At 43.7% G+C, this 20,685-nt stretch overlaps 1 protein-coding gene across 2 annotated transcripts in view; it reads left to right on the top strand.

Annotated features, from left to right (window-relative positions):
• LAMB3 (laminin subunit beta 3) overlaps positions 1 to 20,685 on the top strand; it is a 202,737-nt gene that overhangs the window by 60,325 nt on the left and 121,727 nt on the right. Inside the window, exon 1 of one of the 2 annotated variants that reach the window (XM_086923367.1) lies at positions 10,894 to 11,012. The exons of the other annotated variant lie outside the window; for it this stretch is intronic. The gene's annotated coding sequence lies outside the window, so the exon portion shown is untranslated. Of the gene's footprint in view, positions 1 to 10,893; positions 11,013 to 20,685 lie in introns of those variants that run through there. 2 annotated transcript variants of the gene reach the window in all.

A 20,685-nucleotide genomic window follows, 5' to 3' on the forward strand; every position in this document is an offset into this window, starting at 1 on the left:
TCGTTCCTTCGAAATCACCCATCCTGCTTTAGTTATTGACCTCGTGTCCATTTTGTAGAGCGTTGAAAAAAGGGCAACGATTAAGATTAGGATGCGGTGTTGGATGGGGATGTATGACGTTACAACGCATACTTTTACCACACATGCCTTTACAACGCGGTATTTACAACGAAAACCTTTACAATGCATAGTGCTTTGGGGTACTGGATAATGAATAGTTTAATTTACTATTCCAACTCCAGTCCCCGTGGACACTAGGGAAGGTGTTAGATAGTAAATTAAACTTATTCCCTATCCTAGAGCGCCCCCCAGCTCAATGCGTTGTAATGGTATTCATTGTAAATACCGCGTTGTAAGGGCACTGCGTTGTAAAAGTTGCGTCGTAAAGGATGTTTACCGTTGGATGGCAATCAAGTTCCAGAAAAAGGAAAGAGAGAATGTTACTGTAAGTCGGGGATCAAGTCAGATTCTTTTTTTGTGAACGAGATTCTCTTGGAGTGAGAGAGAATGGTGGGAGGTCTGTATGGTAAAGTACATTTCCGAGTAGTGGCATCAGTAATGAGTGTCTCAATCAACCTACAGGGTTTGTGGGATTGTGCTATTTGGTGCTGTACCTAATTGAGAAAGACTCAAAATGCCATTCAACAAATGGCACAATCCATCTTCAAGTCTTGGTTGGATCTCTACAGTGAGGTATTTTAAAACCTGGGATGCAAATCCGACGATATCTGCGTGCATCGTGAATGGGCAGAACGTTTGTCGGAAAAGACAGGAGACTGAAAAAGCTTGACATGATCAGTGAACGTTCATGTTAGGCGCTGATTACAAGTGGGTCGGTAATTCCAACCCCTGCGCATACCCGGTTTGTGCAGGGTTTGGAACTAAAAGTTGTGTGGAGTTCACTGCACCTGGCAATTACTGTAAATTCCTAGTAATACCTGTTGCATACAGACTTTGGTGCATAAGGCCAGTTTTGTGGCCAACCCCGAAGTGTGCAATCAGTCTCACACCCAATAGAAAAGTTTTTATCAAATTCAATAATTATCCTTCGGGGCACTCGTAATCACAAATCTAGTTGTTGAAATCATAGACAAAACTGTCTCTGTGTGTTACTTCTTAGACCCTATTCATGCTAATACTGCAGGACTATGTGTCTAAGAAATACTACCAATGCCTTCCACTTAAGCACTCAGCCCAAGTCAGTGGTGGTGGTACACTGAGTATGTAATGATGTGCTGTCAGTTGCCAGCCCTTCTTGACATCAGTTGGTGGCCTGTTTGACGTGACATGGTGGCCTTGAATGGTATGAGTTGGCTGGACGCCTTCTGTTGCTTGAAATGGCGGTCTCAGACTAGGTCTGAGAGGACAGATGTTAACTTTTTGGAGTTACCCCAGATGACTTCTAGGTGGCTCCATGTCTGACAAGCAGAAGCTGCAGAGAGGAAGGGGCACCCCTCATGGTGCCTCTCCAAGGTAAAGCTCAGACTACTGGACATATATTTTGGGGGATTCTTACCGTGTGACTGCAGAGGCTCCAACTGTCCAGTGAGCTCCGAAATTACGAATGCCCTCAATTCAGCATCTTTCATGGGAAACAAATCCATGCTAGAGCATTAAAGGCTATGACTTAAGGTCACTTAGACGTCCTGATGTTGTAGCCTTAGTTTAATTCATTTGGACCAGTAGGACTGAAGTAGGAGATCACAGTTTTCTTAATATGCTCCGGACTAGAAACCTGGTGTCCCAGTAAATTGAGCCTTAAGCTCATCCTAAATATGTGCTTCGCTGGATTGCTGTTCAATTAGTGCACACTGACTATTATGTCTGGCCTTTTCACTTGCATGAACGAAATTGCCATAGGTAGGGTGACCTGATGACAACTTGTTTCCAGGCTGGTGCTGTCAATTACTAATTCACTACATTCTGGGAGTGGTAGTTTTAGCACTGTTGAATTGTAGCATTTTAGTAACACTCCTCAAAGCAATTCATTGCTGAGAGAAAACTGTACTGGAATCAGTCCTGCTGACATGGAGACCCTTCAGTTATTTGTGGAAAACGACAAACAGAGGTGTTCCTGCCAGAAATAATACCTGTGAACATATGGACAGAAAAGATCCTGCAAGTTCCTATCTCAGAAAGACCAGTGATCTCAACCATACACTGCCTTAACCAAGGTGCCCTCTTGCATCAAGTCTGCCTGTGTCCTCGACCTACAACTTCAGCACACTTGGCATGGCAGCACTACTGCAGTGAAAGTCTGAGGAATATATGAGCTTCCGAGGCCCAGAAGAAGCGGGGACCCATTCCGTGCTGATTCTGACATCCTGTTCTGAGCAAGGCATCCAAGCTGGCATGGCCCGGACCCACCTCGAGTCACCCTGAAAACTTGCTGAAGCAGCAGATGAGATATGTGAATTTGATACATGCATACGTTAAACTATCATAATCCACAGATACACCGAGCGCGTACCTTTGTGCTAGCCGGTTCAGCTAAGACGGCAAATAGGGCTATAAGAACCCTTCGCATGAGGTGCACCCTGCGACCAGTGTTTAGTGGAGTCTGTAGGTAACTGTACAACTTGGGACTGGCATCGTGTGGGACTCCGCTACTGTCCATTGTAGACTTTGGGCCCAGTGCGAGAATCAAAGAACAAGAAGGCGGGGTGGTACCCGCGGGAGCTTGAGGGGACCTGTGAGCAGTGCAACAAATGCACCATCCCCAGGAGCAGCTATGAGCATGATATTGATGCCCGGATGTAGAGTAATAGTGCAACGCTTATCAGTTGTTACCTCGATGTTTGTGGCAAGAAAATGATGGTTAAGTTCTCATTACCATCCACCAACATCCATGGGCTAAGTGACATGGCAGCAGAACTTTGATCTGGTATCAAATCAATCAATTCAAAAACGTTATTCGGAAGCAATAAGCATCCATAAATGTGGGATTTTGCAGTTGCCTCAGCTCTGTGGATGGGGGTGGACAGATTTCCAGGTGGTTATCCTTTCATTGCTAATACACAGACGGCATGGGGTGGTTGTGGTTAACTTGTTTAACAGAAATCAGTCCCAGCTTTTAACTTGAGCAAATGGTGTGATCCTGGGCATATCATTGTGAATTGCTGGAAAATGCATACCACTCGATATCTGGCATACACAAAACCAGAACGTTTACGTAACAGACGCTTTGTGAAAAACGTCCCCACTGATGCAAAACTCATTTTCGTTTTCGTTTGATTTGCTAGGTCGGTCGCCCCATTTTCACCCTGTGCTGTTACTTTATTGGGTAGGCAGGCCTGCCTTTTCCAGTGCTCTACCTGGAACAAATCATTCTAGCCGACTTCTGAACGTACAATGTCAGAGAACTTCTAATACTTCCTACATTTGTGCCATAAATAACTGAAATTCCAGTTACCACAAGTCTAGGGTTCTTGCTGCGAGGTGAGATTGCATATAGTAGGTTAGAAGCTCAAGAAAGGCTTTTCGTTTCAGATTTGCTGAGGGAGAGTTTCACAACTGTGGTCTGCTCGCTTCTGCAATGCGTTTCCCCGGTGTACGTGCGCAGTCTGCAGATCCTGGCGTCGATCCTCGAGCCGCGATGGACAGCAGCCAAACTGGGCCTGGCGGTGAACTGCACAGAGGCACGTACAGGGCTGCAGTCTGCGGCTGCACCTACTTCACAGGCTAGGCCAGGGTGACTGTAATCGCAGGCAGGCTCGCACTTGCAGGCCCCTTACACGGCATTCTCTGACGAGATCACAGTGCAGTATCCAAGGGTGGAGCAGAAAAACAATTTAATTAAAAAAACTGGAATGTTGTTCTTAAATGACACAAACATTCATCTATACGTATAATCTCGCAGAAAGCAGACATCTCTCCAAACTTTTTGAAAGATGTGCCTAGCATGGGTATCTCATCCGCTAAGGCAGAGGAGAGTCGTCCCACAAGAAAAATACCATGATAATAACGCCGGGTTATTACTAGGTTATTATCATTTTATTTTTCCTTAGCACATCTCCGGCCTGCCCAAAGAGTAGGGGAGGAGTGGTAGGCACTCCCCAAGTTGCCCTGACAGTTTGGCCGGCCGTCTTGGTCCAGCCAAAGAGTCATGCGCACTTTGCATGTTCCCCATAAGGTGCTTCCTGTTCTCATCTGAGCGCCGAACCACAGCGCTCAGAACAATCAAAAACACTGGTATCAGCAGCGCCGTGATTGGCTCGAGGAGAATTGAAGTCTGTGTGCTTTCTGTTCTTGCTTCGTGGCAAGAAGGATGGTGGAGAAGTGGCCGACGGTAAGGTAAGTTACGTTTTTTTTTAATGTTTCAGTTTTTCTTTTTCTTTTTAACCCCCTCCCCACCAACCCACCACTGCTGCCCCGAAGCAGCCGTTACTGGTGTCAAGACAAAATGCCAAATGTATCAGTCTTTTCACCAGTTTAAACTCTTAGGCCTCGCCTATTAGACAGCTCAAACTGTGTATTGGTGAAAACACCTATTGTTGGTTTACAGTGGGCTAAGAGCCAGCCCATTGCTCACCGCAGGTTTGTTTTAAACTTTTAATGTCCCTCTCATTTGCTTGTTTTTTATTTGTTGTCCCTCTCCTGGAAACATGAACACATTACTTGTGTCCTTCAACTGCTTGCTTTTCAAGTACTTCTATGGTCTTTTGGGTAAAGCGTACCATGAGTGTACATTTGTTTGCTGTCTAATCCATGTTGCTCTATTAAATCTGTGTGCTTCTCCTCTATCCCTGTCATGTTATGCTCACTCTTGTGTGCTTTTCTCTTCCATGTTGCTGGCTCATCCATGTGCTTCTCTCCTGCCTGCTCCACGTTGTTTTCTCTCACTCCCTTTGCTTCTTCCCCACCCTTCCCTGTGTTGCTTCCATTCTCCCACCATCAATGTTGCTTTCCCCACCCTCAAACTCTGTGTTGCTTCCCAACACACGAGTCCTCGCCTTTTCACTATTAATTTTTTTATTTACGAGTCTGAAAAAAGCACTTGCTTCATTTTGTATGCGTGTGCATGCATGGTGCGCATGCCTACATAATAAAGCTGCCATTTCACATTGTTTTTTTTGTTGTTTTCTTTATCCATGCTGCACAGCATTGGGGATGATGTAAAGCATGGCTTAAAGCCATTGGCAAAGCCAATAGGTCCAAAAGGTAATACCTATTGGCTTTGCCAGTGCTTGTTTTTTATGTCATCCTGGTCCACCGATATAGCCTATTCCGAAACCATCTCATGTCAGAGAGAAGAAAGTCCCACCGGACATACAGTAGGCTAATTGCTATGATTGCATGTTACATAGGGACTATATATACAGCCCTGGGTTTTTAGCTGTAAACCCATGCATGCTGGGATTTATAGTCATGGTTCACTTCCATTAAACCCATTCGACTATAGTATCAGATCTCAGTGGTTTGTGAAAGAAAAGACTGGGACTAGAAGCTGGGTAACCTGGTGGAGATGTCGGCTTACACTAGCTACAGAGTGCAACCACGGTACATCTCGTATCGCGGTATCGTCTGCACTGCATGCCATTAATGGAATGGAAAACAGACAACCAGAGAACACAAACAGAAAGGCAAACACACAGATACATTTTAAAGTCCTAATGTTGCAAGGTGCATGGAGCAATAGCCTGGCCAAGAGGAATTAAATGTATGAAGTTGGGCTGGACACTCAACTGCACACGCACTGCACATGCAGACGGCATGTCAGCGCGAGGATCCGAGCTTCACATAACAGAGGAACTTTACATTAGATAGGCCAGTAGACCTCCCACTCCTTGACACAGAGAAAAAGGTCTAGTCACACAAATGATTTACAAGACCTCTCTTACGCTGCCTCCACCATTGTATGCGATTCACCCAGGCCGTTGACAGCAGTCCTATGCCCACTATGAGGGCCGGCTTGGTGTGTCCCTCCAGGTCACAGAAACCATTATGGACCTTGCATCACCAGGGTCAGACCTATGCTTCTGCACACAAGCTAGATTAGCTTGATTAATTGACCAACTGAAAGGTCAAGGTACCAGTTTCACATGCAGCTGTGCACTCAGGGCAATAGTACTCTCCAGCTAATCACACAGGGAATATTCATGCATCAAAAGAGAAAGTTGTCTCTGCTTACTACTTTTAATATGGTTATTGTGATGCAAGTGTTTATTGTTTATTGCAAGACATGATCTCTGCTCTTTTTTTGCATCGTAAAGCACACACCCACCTCTGCGTAGGGTGGTGCTATAAAAAAAGCAAAATAAAATTACAAGAATAGCGAAGAAAGCCATCGTAGATTTAGAACCTACTACTATAGCAGACCGATGAAATGTGACAAGAAGAAGAACAGCGAGAATGAAATATAATGTGAAGATAAAAGCAGAAGCAGGCAGGAGAAGTCCTAGGGGAGTGAATCTGGACTATGATGGTTGGATTTGCACCTTATTGCCAAAAATATCAAAAGAAAGGCTAACATTATAGATAAAAGCAGAAAGAGGTCTGCTTGGGAAGAAGGCTTCCCCGTGATTTGTCAAATTTCCATTTATTTAAATGTACTGAAAGACATGTTAAGGGACACACACACACGCATGTCCCACATTGTGGGTTATACTATACATGTCCACACACACAGTCACTTGACTAGCACACAGGTCTGGGGTCACTTACCAGCAGAACTTTAAAGAAGAGGGGCGAGTAGACTGGTCTCTGCTTGACAAAGAGAAAAAGGCCTGGCCACACTTATGATTCATAAAAACTCAGAACGCTTCCACCACCGCTTTATGTGATTCACCCAGGGCATGGACATGCTTGGTGTGCTCCTTAGGGTCACAGAACCGGTTCTGGACCTCACATCGCCACAAAAAGGGCTAGGTCTCTGCACACATGTGAGGTTAAAGTGACACTCAGGCCAAATAAATTGGCAGGATACCAGTTTCACATGCAGTCAGGCACAAAGGACATGGGACACATGCCCTTTTATTATGCAGGGGCTATCCCGCCCCAATAGCAGGACAAACAAAAGAATAGTGAGGAAGCCATTGAATCAGGAGCAGGGAAGTGAGATAAACTACAAAACCCTTCAGTCACAAAACTAAGGGGCTGACCAAACTATCAGTAATTGGATATGCAACATTTACATGCATTTAACCCTAGGATTAAGATTCTGTGTGAAAATGAGAGACTGATAGGCAGACTGAGGTCTGCTGCACAATGACTGTTTATGAAAACATTCCAGAGGAGAACAGCAACCTGAACTGTTGGTCACATATTCACTTTGGGAGTGAATGAGCGATCTGCACCTGTACCTAATTAGCGCTGTATCCCTGATTAGATGGCAGGGCTTACAGATGATGGGGAGGTCCGTTAGTTGGTGGAGGGTGCAGAACCTCAAGATCGTAGATAGGATTTTGCATATTGCTAATTGTGCTGTGTAGTATTAAGTGCAAAATAAATAGTGGATGGACGGTATGCTAACAATCAAAACATTCACCCGCAGTCACAAGCATCTGGGTTAAATCCATCATTCTTTTGCTCACCACACCACCCCAGTTTGGACCCAGCCATATGCAAATCAGTCTTGACCCTTTTCCTTGTGGGAATAGTCCTGCCCAAACTGCCAAGCTGGTCCTCCCGGGACCATAAACAAGCATCCTGGGACCGGTTTCAGGGCATCACCCTTCATCAGCAAGGCTAGCTTTGATCCAGTGGTGTGGTGAGCACGGGACCCACGTCTGGACATACCCTTCCCACTTAGGGCGACATATGCAAAAGAAACAGTTGATGGACGGAATGCTGACAATGCAAACATTCGCACTCAGACACAAGGAGCACTTTAGGATTTAAGTACAAAGGGCCTTAATTACAATAAAGGAAACCTAGCACTGTGCTGCAAGCCATTTGGCTGTGCAGCATTACTTTGGAAGCAAAGGGATGTGTCATATCTACAACAATATGATGGATCTCTTTTCTCTCCCCTATGCTGGCGCACGATTGGCTGCCATGAGCCGATGCAGACACCCTTGCACAATGGTGCAAGGGTGCCTGCGTTGAGGGGCGATTGTTTTTGTGCAGGAAGACACACCTTTCTGCACTAAAACAATCACAAGAGTTGTTTCCCTCTTTCTAATTGTCCTGCACCCATAGAAAGAGGGAAAAAATTAGGAGAAATGAAAACATTTCTCCTCGTTGCTCCTCCCCTGGGGAGGAGAAGCATTCTGAAGTGTTTCCAGGTTTATGATCTCTTGTAAATCTGGAAATGTGGCAGAATCAATGGATGTTGCTTGGGAACACCCAGAGCAACTCCCATGGCATGCCCCTTTTACATAAAGTGATGCATGGTAAGGGACCTTATTTACAAGGCCACGTAAAGCCATACAAGGTGGTTTTATGTGGCCTTGTAAATATGGGGCAGCACACTGTGCCGCCGGTGCATCAGAAGGAGTGACGCACTAGTGGTGCAAGGGACTTGAAATATGCCCCTTACTTTTTTTCTCAAAAAGGTAAGCCCTGCACTGAGCTGGGCAGTATGTCATTGTGTCAGTTGCTTGACTGTTAAATTCTGCGTTCTTCTCCCCCACACTACTTTCTTGAGAAGGCTTTTGATGCTTGCCCGTGCTACAGTGGGAGTCAAAAGCAGAAACAGTGTACTTGGCCCACTTTGCAAAGCCATATCAGGACGGACCCCAGAACGCCAGTGACTAATGAGGTCAACTCCCACCGTGAGGTCTAGTAGCCCCTGTCTGGTCCATGTCCCCGCCTGCTGAACGGTATCTAGCACCCACCCAGTTTATTTCAAGAAGACCACCCATGCGTGCATGCATGTAGAATAGGTGCCTTTATTGTTTTTCTTTTATTTTAATAAATTCCACCGAAACATCAGTGCCTTGGGTGTGCATGCATTCACAGTGATCATCTTTGAAATTGACATATTACAACCCAAAACGTTTCAAAGATGGCCGCAGCAGATTCAAGTGCATCCACAATAGCCATCTTTGAATGTCATTTGTTAAAACATTACAAATACATTCATGAGTAGCTGAATTGGATGAATGACATCCAAGTGGGCTAACTTTAAATGCCTATAATAATGTTTTCAAAATCCATTCTAAGATGGCCACCATAGATGGGTGCTTATTTGCGGCAGCTAGTGTTGCCTAAAAAAGCATTGCCAAAGCCAGTATGTTTCACAGTCTAGACAAATAGGCTTTGTCAATGCTTATTTATACAGGTATTGTGCAATTGGACCATTTCTTTGGAGGCTACATCATGATGGAATGTATTGCTTAATTAGGCAAATATATAGGGAAACAATCCAAGAGAAGTGCTTGTAAAAGGAGACGTGGGGGCTGTACTGATTAGAGAATAGTCATTCCTACAAAGGAGAGAGTATTAGGGGTTCAATATAAAAGATAAGAGACAACTAAGAAAAGACTGAAAAATGTCAAATGAGGAAAGAAAATTAAATTATGAATATGATGATTAACCTTATGAAAAGCAATTAATAGAAGTTGAAAAAATTAGAGTGGTGTAGAGTTTGGAATGATAAAAGGTCACCAAATGATTAATTCCAGTTCATTACAGGGAGTGGAGTGTAAAATAGACTTGTGGGGATTAAGGGCTATGAGAGTTGAGAGCAGGCTCGCGAGGCAATGAGAGTTGACAGTAGGCTCGCAAGGCAAGAACAGAGCAAGGATGAACTGTGGTGGCAAGGGAAGAGGCAGACAACGTTTTTAAATATTTTTTTCAGAATTGGTAAAACAACCTCATATCATCTTTGGCAAGCATAGGCGTTGCTGCATGAGTTTAGACATGAACTCACTATATTATCCATCCCAGTGAGTCGCTCTTATTACCTGTTTGAAAATTTGTTTTCGCATATCACAATGGACAAAATATTAATTCTATCCACAAAATCGGTATAAAAATGAAATAAAATCAAAGATAATATAGGTAGGGTTTTATTTGTATATGTAATACTGGTAGCTAGAGTGCTAATGATACCCTCCGGCAGGCACTGCTACCTATATCAACGTTGTTTCATAAGACTGGTGGTCAGTAAGGACACTTTAAAGAAACCAGCCCGATGGTTCCATTAACACCCAGCTTCACCCTAAAACCTGCTGCTTATTCCGGTATCTTCTGTATACAAAGGCAGCCTTCAGGGCCAGACTGGGAACAACAAACCGCCCTGGCAAAGTGCTCGGCCGCCCCCCTCCCTCCCCCCTCCCCACTTGGGGGGGTTTGGAGGTGCCGCCGAACTCTTTGCCCGGGCCGGTTGTCGGCCGATTTTGGTACAGGGCCGAAACAGCCCTGTAACAAAAACGCCCCCCAGGGGCCAAAAACCGGCCCCCACCTGTCCGGCGCACCGGGGGATTGCCCAGGTGCCCGCAATGGCCATGGTAATGACATGGTTACACATCCTTTAAATACGCTTCTGGGTACCTAAGCCAAGGGTTTGAGACAGTTGTAGGTGTTGTAACTCATAACCATCACTTGTTTGCCAATGTGTTAAACTATTCAAAAAGCTAGGCTAGTGTCTCCACGTCGAGAAATAGCATTGAGAAAGAGTTCAATGGCCTGTGTTGAGAATGAGGTAATGCAAACCTCCCTCCGCATGTTGGCACTGTCCCTGAGGGCATCCCTCCCCGTGAGAGAGGTGGAACTCTTTGGAGCCTTGACAGCATTCCAGCTGGTCAAAGAGCTCAATGCAGGTGCATTTGGTACCTTCTGGACGCGTTTATTGGATCTGCAGGAATATGGATTGGCACTAATCATACTGATGCTGGAAGACATGAAGTTTGCTAGAGGAAATGGCCATCCCCTCCATGGCACAGCCAATAGTTATGTTACATTTACCCCCAGTGAAACTGGCCAGTTAGCACTCACTTTTGGTGAAATTGAAAATTGGTGATGCAGGCTGATAGAGAATTTGGAATTGCTTCTGGGATAACATCGTGATGGAAGATGCCCTTGTTTTTCCAGTAGGCATGAGACGGAAGCTCACCGAATGAGTTGGGGTGAGTTGAGTATTTTTGAGAACTGTCCATAACTCTGTAGGAAATGGGTGTGTGCTGAGCTTTGAGAAAGATGGGAATGATAACAAGGACATGTGGCACAGATTCCTGTCAGGCCGCTCAAATGTTCAAGTCACTGTAACTCATATTTAGGTGTGTGTCAGAGTGCATGCAGTAGAGTATTAAACCTCGAAATGGGAAGTTGCTAATTTAGTAGTTAATTCAATATGAAATAGACTTTTCTGTTGAAAAAGAGCAAAGTTTAAGTAGGGCATTGTGTGCGGTTGCAGTTAATGCGAAGCACATTGGTGTGATAGAATTGATTCCTGCAATAAGCGTCCTAAAATGCGGGACGTTGAACATTGGTGTGATAGAATTGATTCCTGCAATAAGCGTCCTAAAATGCGGGACCCGTGCTTCAGTCAACAGAATGTATTGGATGAAAAACTATTGCAGGGGTATTTTGACTCAGTCAGTGATTATTTTCAGTGTCCGTTTAGTTGGTGATGAGAATTATGGTTGTTAGTTGAACTTCCATGCTGTCCAATCATTGAGGACAATGGCTCTCCATTTCAGTGACATTACATAGTTACTGTATTATTCTATTGGTTTCAAGAGCTTGCAGATATTTTGCTTCTTACTGCAGGGTGCTCCGGAGAGAAGGCTAACAATTAGCAAATGTTTTACTATTATCCACTTCAGTATTTCCTCCGAAATGCCATCTAAAGGCTTCCAATCAATTTGCATCTTACCAATATATTTAGAGGAATGAACAAAATGTCTTGCAACCATTAACAGCAGTTCTGGTATCTCTCAGAGCCATTAAAGCACTCAAAAATTCTGGAGTGAACCAAAAACTAGATTTTAATATTTGTGATTTAAAGCAGCAAAACTATTATAAACATTGATCCAAACAACTAACAAGCTCAAGAGAATGATGTGTTACCAGAATTTATATGATTTGTGATCTGACATATAATACTGAGTAAAAGGTAAACAATACCTGTCACAGGTAGTGAATCCTTTATATACATTTTTGAGGGTTGTGGGGAAGTGGGTTTCAGTTGCCGAAATCCATCTCCCCCATTTTTTCCTGGCTTTTGATGTAACTTTGACTGTATAGTACTGGGTCCCTACTGTCCAGGTTCCCAGAACATGTGTTCTTTCCCTAAAACTGTACCATGATTGGCAGCTTCAGACCCCCCTGAAAGTCCTTAGTAAATGGTACCCCGTTACCAAGGGCATGGGGACTGAAGAGGGTCCCCTAGGGACCCCTCACCAAGGCCATGCATGCTGCCATTGCAGCCTGCATGCCTTGATGCTGACAAAAATGACAAAAGTCGACACAGCACACTGCCTGTGTGTCATTTCCAAGCAGCACCGTCCAAGGTATAGGTAAGTCACCCCTCAAGCAAGCCTTACAAGCACAAAGGCAGGTGCACTATATCTCAGATGTGGGCATATCTGCATGAGCAGATACGCCCCTACAATATCTAAGTCTATTCTTACATTTTGTAAGTGTCAGTAAAGCCTTAGCAAATAGCTGGACTGGAAACTCGACAACTCAAGTTCCCCAGCACCATGATGGCTTCACTGAACACAGGACCAAACAACTCATCTCAATAAACCCACACTGATGCTAGTGTGGGATTTATATGAACATGTACCCAGAGGGCACTTCAGGATTGCCCCCTGAAATCCTACCAACCTTTGTGTGGTCTCTGACTGGCATTATGGCAGCCTGCCACCACCAGACATGTTTCTGGACCCCTGGGTTGAGAACCCCTGGTCTCTGAGACCAGAATCAAAGCACATCCTTGGCAGAGGTGTCACCTTTCCACCGCCCAGGATGAACACAATGCTTGAGAGGGGAGCTTCAAAGCCTGGCCGCCTTTGTAATGCAACCACAGCCTCTGCTTGCTGATACTAGCAGATGGGAGCTCCCAGTTCAAACCCCCACATTTGGAGGGAGAACCGGTGGGAAAACCTAGATAGAATAGGAGTTGTTCTCTCCTTCGCCAACTCCACCTCTCAGGTGCTGAAAGCAAAGTTAAGCACATTTTTCAGTGCCCACCATCTTGAAGATGGTGAGACTTATCCAATCAGTGCTAGGGTTATGCCCCCCTCCCACAGGAGGGTGGCATAATAGTGGGTATAGACTCCCCAGGTAAGGACCCCATTGGTAGCTGCCTGTAATCTAGTATTTAGATTGTTCCCCAAGGCCCTGAAAGGAGAATCCTGATGACCTAAGAAGAGCTGAACACTACAGCGTGGCACCAGTAGAAAAGACTGCACACACCAACTGACTTGGCCCTAGCCCTACCTGCTTGTCTGCAACCCTCGGTGATCCTGCACCAACAAACAACCTGTCCTGCAGCCTACTGTCCTCCAAAGCCTTAAGAGGACTGCTCGTCTTCGACGAAGATCAAGGTCCCCCATGGACAGCGGACCTGTCCAGAAGGAACCAACTTTAAAGAAAAGGAACTCAGACCTGAGAAGCCACAAAACCGCCTCCAGGACCACTTCTGTGCCTGACACCCACAGCCCGAGTCAAGTGGCCCACCATTCCTGAAAAGGTTTCCCAGCACTCTACCTCAACGCATGCAGCCTGAATCCGAAGGTGGCCCCTGACCATGACCTGCCCGGTAAGCTGTTCCTGCAGCCAAAGGACTCCGCTTCACCCGAAGTCCCTGGACCTCGGGGAGCTTAGCTAATGATGTCCCGGCATCCCCTAGCATGAGAACTTACCTGGGCAGCTGCAGATTTTCTTTGTGCAGCTTCCTGGCCAGCACCTGCAGCCTCTTTCCAAAACCAACCTTCTCCATTAAATTGAATTGGGCGCCCGACGCTGTGTTGGCACTCTGCACATGACCGCCCCATAGCTGCTTAGATGTAAGTTTGGTGCTGCTTTGTGGACCCCCTGTACTTGCATTAACTCTATGAGATCAACCCCTGACACCACTTTACTCACCTTTGAGCAGCACATCTTCAATCACCCCCAGTCGCTATTGGTTAATATTGGGTGCCTGACCACGAATTTGACCTCTGCACCCAGCCACCCCTCTGCCACTGGTGGTGCATTCTTTGTAGCAATTTGAATCATGCCTGCTGTTGACCTTAAACCCTGAAGACTGGATCTGTAAATCGTATCCTTACCTGAAAACAGTATTCTTGTTTTCCTCCATAGGTTAAGATTGCATAACCTGGACCTTGCATTGTGTCCACTTTTTAAAGTAAAAAGTATTTTTCCTGAACAACGTATTTACCTTTTTTGCGTACATCTTGGTCTTAAAATAAGCTTAAGAAGCTTATTTTTGTAAAATTGGTGTGAATCTCCTTTTTGAGTAATGTGTCATTTATTGATCACTGTGTGCATTACAAAGGTCTTACACTCTGTGTTAGGCCTAAGGCTGCTCGACCACACTACCACAAATAGAGCTCTTTGGGTTTACATTGAGCCCTGTATACTTCTGGGGGAATCTCTGGACTCTGTGCATGATATAACCACTTTGTGGTATACCCTCTATAGATCCAGCTTTCTACAGGGGTAGCATTCATTTTATCAATACAGGACAAGCTGTTTTGGAATGCGCTATTAAATTTCATGCGGATTTGATCCCTTTGCTTCAGGCACTGAAGTATTACAGAATAAGACAAAGAGTGCAGCTGTTTTACTGTTCAACACAGTGGATTTGTTTGTCCGATTTGCTGTTATCTCATCATGACACCGTAGGGCTTGGTTTTGGTCACTTTTCAAAGCATGCAATGTATGACCTTGATCATTTTTACTGCAACTGCAAACTTCATCCACCTCACTATTACATCACCCAGGACCATTTTCTCGACTGGACAAATTTAGTATTTTAACTATAGTTCTGGCCAATATGGCCCCCAGCTCCAAGTCGAGGAGTGGAAGTTTAAGACCGAGGTTATGAGTTTTTGCATGGCCGGTCAGTGAAGTGGCCAGTTACTCCAATGGTGTTTTAGGTACTGTGCTTAAGAGGCGGGTACATGATTTGATTTTTGTGCAGACTTTGGATGCTTTACAATAAGGCCACACGTTAGCATTCATTCCATGTGCATCATGAAGCTGAGTCATATTTACTCCATGCGCTATTGCGTGGGATGGTGACTGCCATCTCGATGGGGGGGGGGCACACAACAAATAATGCTAACAAGAGCGCTGTTGGTGGACAGGTGTCTGTGATTGTTGTTCATATCTTGAAGAAATGTCTGACTTACTGCAAAAGCTGAGGCTGCCTTTACAGGGGAGGGAAGTGTGTGTGGATTACTATGGAGCTTAACTCTTATGATGTAGAATTTCTAAATGTAAATGGCGGTGATGCGATGGGTGTATTCAAAATAGGTGAATGTATGCGTGTAAGGACACAAGCATCATGGTATTACATTCACGTACTATTCACATTTAATAATATTTTTCCAAACGATATTTGAGTGTTTTTTAATATAAAAACAAGGTTACATTATCAAATACACTTGTGGTGACACTTAGAAGTTGTATATTTAGGCATACGTGCAGAATGTTCTTGTACAGGTTGATATCTTACCATGTCCTTGATAATTAATAATATAGATATATAACTCCTTTACTTCATCACTTCTTTTCTTAGGTTTCAGTCAATATTTTTCATTGAGTGTCATTTAATTTGATCAGCCAATCTAGCCTTCAGATTCTAATGAAGAGCTCAGGCGGATTGTGGCAGTAACATCACTGACACATGACCAGGTTCTACCCTGTGGCGACCAATGTTTTTTTTTATACAAGTTCGAAATGGGGACCAGGACATTCCAAATGTAGTAACTTTATCTTTTTCAAGCTCCATCACTTTCTCTATGGCATAAATCCACCATAGTTTGGTTGACCCCGTTTACAGGTGGGGAGACGAGAGCTTCCATAAGTCTGTGACATAGCTGAGTAATTTTATCATTTAGATGGTCTGCGGGTATTCAGTATCATTCCCTGTGTCGCCCAATATTGATATCAGCGGGTTGAGCTTTGCTCTGGTTTACAAAATATTTGGATAGATCTGTAAGACCATCACACAAGCACCATAGTTGCCCCCTCTCACATTCTCTGTAGTATTTGTCTACGGATCCAGATATGACGTGTAAGCAAACTGCGGTCCGGGTGCCACCATGATACAATATTAGAACTGGTCTCTTTGTGTTGTGTGCCTGTTGAAGAGTTGGCGGTTCCCCATCTTCTGTGTCGTTTTATATGACAGCTTGTAGTTTGTTGTGGATTATTCTGCAATTTATATGAAACTGAAATGTCCTGTTTTGTTTTTTTGTGTGGCAAAACTAAGCAACCCCCGAATCCTCTGTCGTATTGTCACCGGTGGATTCTGATTTATTGAGGACAGGCGATGGGATTGTAATACATGCCCATCCTAACCATCACATTCCAGTAGCGGTGGTGAAATTTTGAAGATTTTCCCTCCCTCTTGCTTTAAAGGGAAACTTCAGAAAGACAACTATAGGTATTTTTGTGTATCCCCGGTTCACCTGTACCCATAGTTTCTCCCAATCTTTTTTGCAGTGTTCTCTGCACTTGAATTATCTGAAAACCCCCACGGGACAAACAACTTTGTAATACCCTTGTTTATTCAAGATACCCGACCTATTTGCTAGCATTTTAGAGTACTATTGATTTTTAGATGTACAGTAAAGTTTAAACTTTCGAGTGTTTACACAGCCTGCTGTTGCCACCTGTCCCTGTTTCCCCCTGCGCTATCTGATTCTAGTACAACCCAATGCCCCTGTTTATTGAGCTACTACCGGATCATAGGTTACGTTTGTTGCATTTTGTACATATTTCTGTTTGTTGGTTACTTTTGCTGCATTTTATGAATATTCTTGTAAAACCTTTCTCAACTCATCTCCTTCGTGGTGGCACAAGGGCTTAGCTGGTCGTATTTTCAGAGGGTGGATGGAGCCGGAACGTACAATGAGGTTAAATTACACCTGAGTGTATCTATGCAGCGGAGAAGGCTGATAGGGCACTCTATGCACAAATTACCAATGTTTCATATAAGCAGAAACATTTTAAATTGTTGGAAAATTGAGGTGGGAGAAGAGGAAGTGCTGGAGTCTGGATCTGATCTGTTACTCCAGGGATCTGTCTTAGATACTAAAGAGCCGGATAGAATTTAGGCGGAACTATTCGGCCTTCAATCCAAGGTTGATGAAATGTCGGCATTGTGTGGAGTAGCAATACTTTTGGGGTATTTGTAATAGGGCCTAAAGTCCACCTAAGTGATTAACCCATGTTCTACAAACATACCTTTTATGTTACCTCTGTATACTGCAGACAGCAAAAGAGAGATTGGGAGCCAATGAGGCCGAACATGAGGATTGCAAATCAAAATCAGGGTGTTAGCACCCCCTAGGGGTGTGTTCTGGAAACTGTCTGATCCAAGGTGAATTATTAGGCTCTAAACCCAGTGCCAAAGGGCCAATAAACATCTTTGCCCTAGGTGTAGGGAGTCACCGGCATTCATGTTTGCCATGTAGTTGTCCACGTTCCCCCATTCTTCACTTCCTCCACTCTTCCTATCTCCTCCCGCACTTTTTGTTTTACCACCCTGTTTTTTGCAGTGATCTTCCCTGCTACAGCTCTGTAGAGCATCCCTGTTCAAGACGTTTACAAGTAAATAAATGCACAGTAAAATGTCCCAATATAAACACATAATGTGTGCACACTCCCTCCTAATAAGAGTCAGGTGTACTTGTATGATCTTCTGTTGCATTGTAAACCTTGTAGTTAAATATATTTTCCAGTTAATACTGTATATCACATTTATAAGCAGCCCTAAGCTGCAAAAAGGCGATACAGTCAAATCCCACTGCAAACAGACGCTTAGTGTGCCACGCATTACTCCTTTACTCCCTTTGTAATGATTCCTGTGTTCACACATTTCTTCTCACTATGCTCCAGTGCAAGCTCTGATAGGTCTTTATTTTTTTTGGGGGGGGAGGATTTCCTCTGGGGAGTGTCGCAATTCCGGGTTTAAAGTAACTAAATACTTACAGCATAATGCCACAGTACTAGTTGATTCACAGTTTCTTCTGCAATGGAAAGTGTCCCTGGGGGTGATGCCACTAGTCCCTCGGAAGCTTTTTCGTAATCCAACTGTATAGTGTCGTGCCACTCCATCCAGCCAGCCTCAATGACTATCAAGTGTAATTATGATGATAATAATAGGACGTAAGAAATGTTGACTGCCAGTCAAAAATTAACTTTATTTGGTTTATCACAAACATAAAGTATACATATACAAATTACAAACTAGTACAAAAAGGATTAAAATTCATTTTCTTAAAATATTTTTAGTTCTAAAAAATAACACATTGTTTTCCTGTCCCCAGTCTTAAACTATTTCGACCTTTGAAAGAAGAGTCTCTACTTTCATCATAAATTTTATACCACGGCATATCAAGATGTTCGAGCCCGCACCCATCCAGCTAGTAACAGCCTGCCTGCAAGTACGGATTTGAAGGGCATTTAGAACTGATTTCAGCAAAGTTCTTCTCTCATCTTTTATTGACTCGCACGTACACATTAGATGGCATATAGTTTCCGTGTAGTACCCGCATAGTCTACATCTTGTTTTTTGTTGTATATTTTTCCACGATGGTATCAAATCTTTAGAGCAATGGTTGCCCAGTCTAAATGCCATAAATTTCGTTTTTTTAAATAGCCGGAAGTGTGCCATGAGGTAAGGTTGCGGTTTTAATCTTTTGTATGAACTTAATACGGTCCATGCATGTCGACGTTTGGCCAAGATCTTTTTGTCCTCTACCAAGGATAGAGCCTTTGCATTCAATTTACAAATTTTATTAAATGACGCTTGTTCCAGTTGGCTGTTCCAGATTTCCTCGATATTAAGGGTTTCTAAGGCTATTCGCAAGTCATCACCCCAGGAGTTTGGTTCATGTTGTTCGTATTGTTTCTTAATTTCCAGCCAACATAGGTTATTTAGTGATCCTGTTTCTGCTGATCATAGTTTCCAGCACCATTTCGCAAAGACTGCTTTCCTTTGGTATATTTGGTTTTGCAGGCCAAATTCCAATCGTATTTGCGCTGATTTATATATTTTTGTCTGGAGTTTACTTAAGATATCGGATTCTGTTCCATGCCAAATTTCTAGCCCATAGGACAGAGATGGTAATGCTTGGGCTGCCATTACTTTTAGAAGATGATCGTATGACGGGCATTGAAGTTTCTTTTGGAGTATTCTGTAGGCGAAAGTAAGTGATTGAGCTTTAGCAGTGATGCCTCTTTTATGATGCAGTATGGACATATTTTTGCTTAGTGTAACCCCTAAGTATTTATATGATGTTATCTCCTCGATGTGCATGTTCTTTGTATACCATTTAAATGATCGTCTACTTGGACCCGCCAATCTCACCACTTTCATTTTTTTGATGTTTAATTCCAGGCCTTCGAAATCAAAGTACTCTGTTAATTTAGTTATGACTCTTTGGAGGCCTATCGGGTTTGACTTAAAACCACAATATCATCAGCATATTGTAAGAACTGAATGGGTTCGTTGGCCAGTTTTGGTGGGTGTCTGATCACATTCCGCAGGTGACTTTCTAGATCTGCGAGGTATACATTGAATAGGCTTGGAGAGAGCACACAGCCCTGTTTTAGGCCATTTCTCGTTTTTATTTCTGTGGATATTCGTCTCCCATCACCAAGCTTTACTTTTGCCCACGTTCCGCTGTATAAAGCTATTATGATGTCGATTAATTTCTGAGGGAGACCCCATGTTTCAAGTTTTTTCCACAGACGGTCTCTTGGAACTCGGTCGAAGGCGGATTTCAAATCAATATAACACGCCAGTAGTCCTGCCTTCTTTTTTCCTGCTCCTTCGATTAGCAGCACCAGTGCTGAGAGATTTGTAGTGCAACCCGTGCCTTCCCTAAAACCCATTTGGAATTTTGGTACTATTTTATTTTTATTTATCCATTCCCAAAGATGAATCAGTATGCAAGATGCGAAAAGCTTTGCCTCAACATCAATAAGGGCTATCAACCTATAATTCCCAGGTTCCATTCTGCACCCGTTTTTGTATATTGGGTGGAAGATATTGCCCTGCCAGGACTGAGGTATCTTATTTTCCATGAACAGTTGATTAAATAATGGTGTGAGGTACTTTGCCCAGAAGTCGGAGACGTATTTGAATAATGCATTTGAAAGCCCATTAAGGCCTGCGGCTCCTTCGGCTTTCAGTCTTTTTATCATGGTGGTTGTTTGTTTTACTGTTGTCAGCAAGGTTAGATCTTCTGATTCACCACTAAAGGAATCTTGTTGACTGGTTCTCATAACATCGAATCAGAAGAGACCATTTTAGAGCGCCCAAAAAGATAGAGGAAGCTACATGTCCTTGGCCAAGCCAGACTGTGTGACGCTGTCCATCCAAGATATCCAAGTCAATGAATGCACCTCTAGAAGAGATCTCCACGCCAGTAGTAGATCACAACTCAAATCCAGCGGATTGGGTAGCAGTAAACCTGTTATATATGGGGCTACAAATCTGAAATACTTTGCCAGCAAGCACCATATTAAATAACTTATTATAGAGAATTGGACCTTTCAATAGGGCATATCCCAACAGTAATTTCAAGGCAGAAGTAGATATGTCCTATT

Source organism: Lissotriton vulgaris, chromosome 5 (genome assembly GCF_964263255.1).
Source record: "Lissotriton vulgaris chromosome 5, aLisVul1.2, whole genome shotgun sequence".
NCBI lineage: Eukaryota > Metazoa > Chordata > Amphibia > Caudata > Salamandridae > Lissotriton > Lissotriton vulgaris.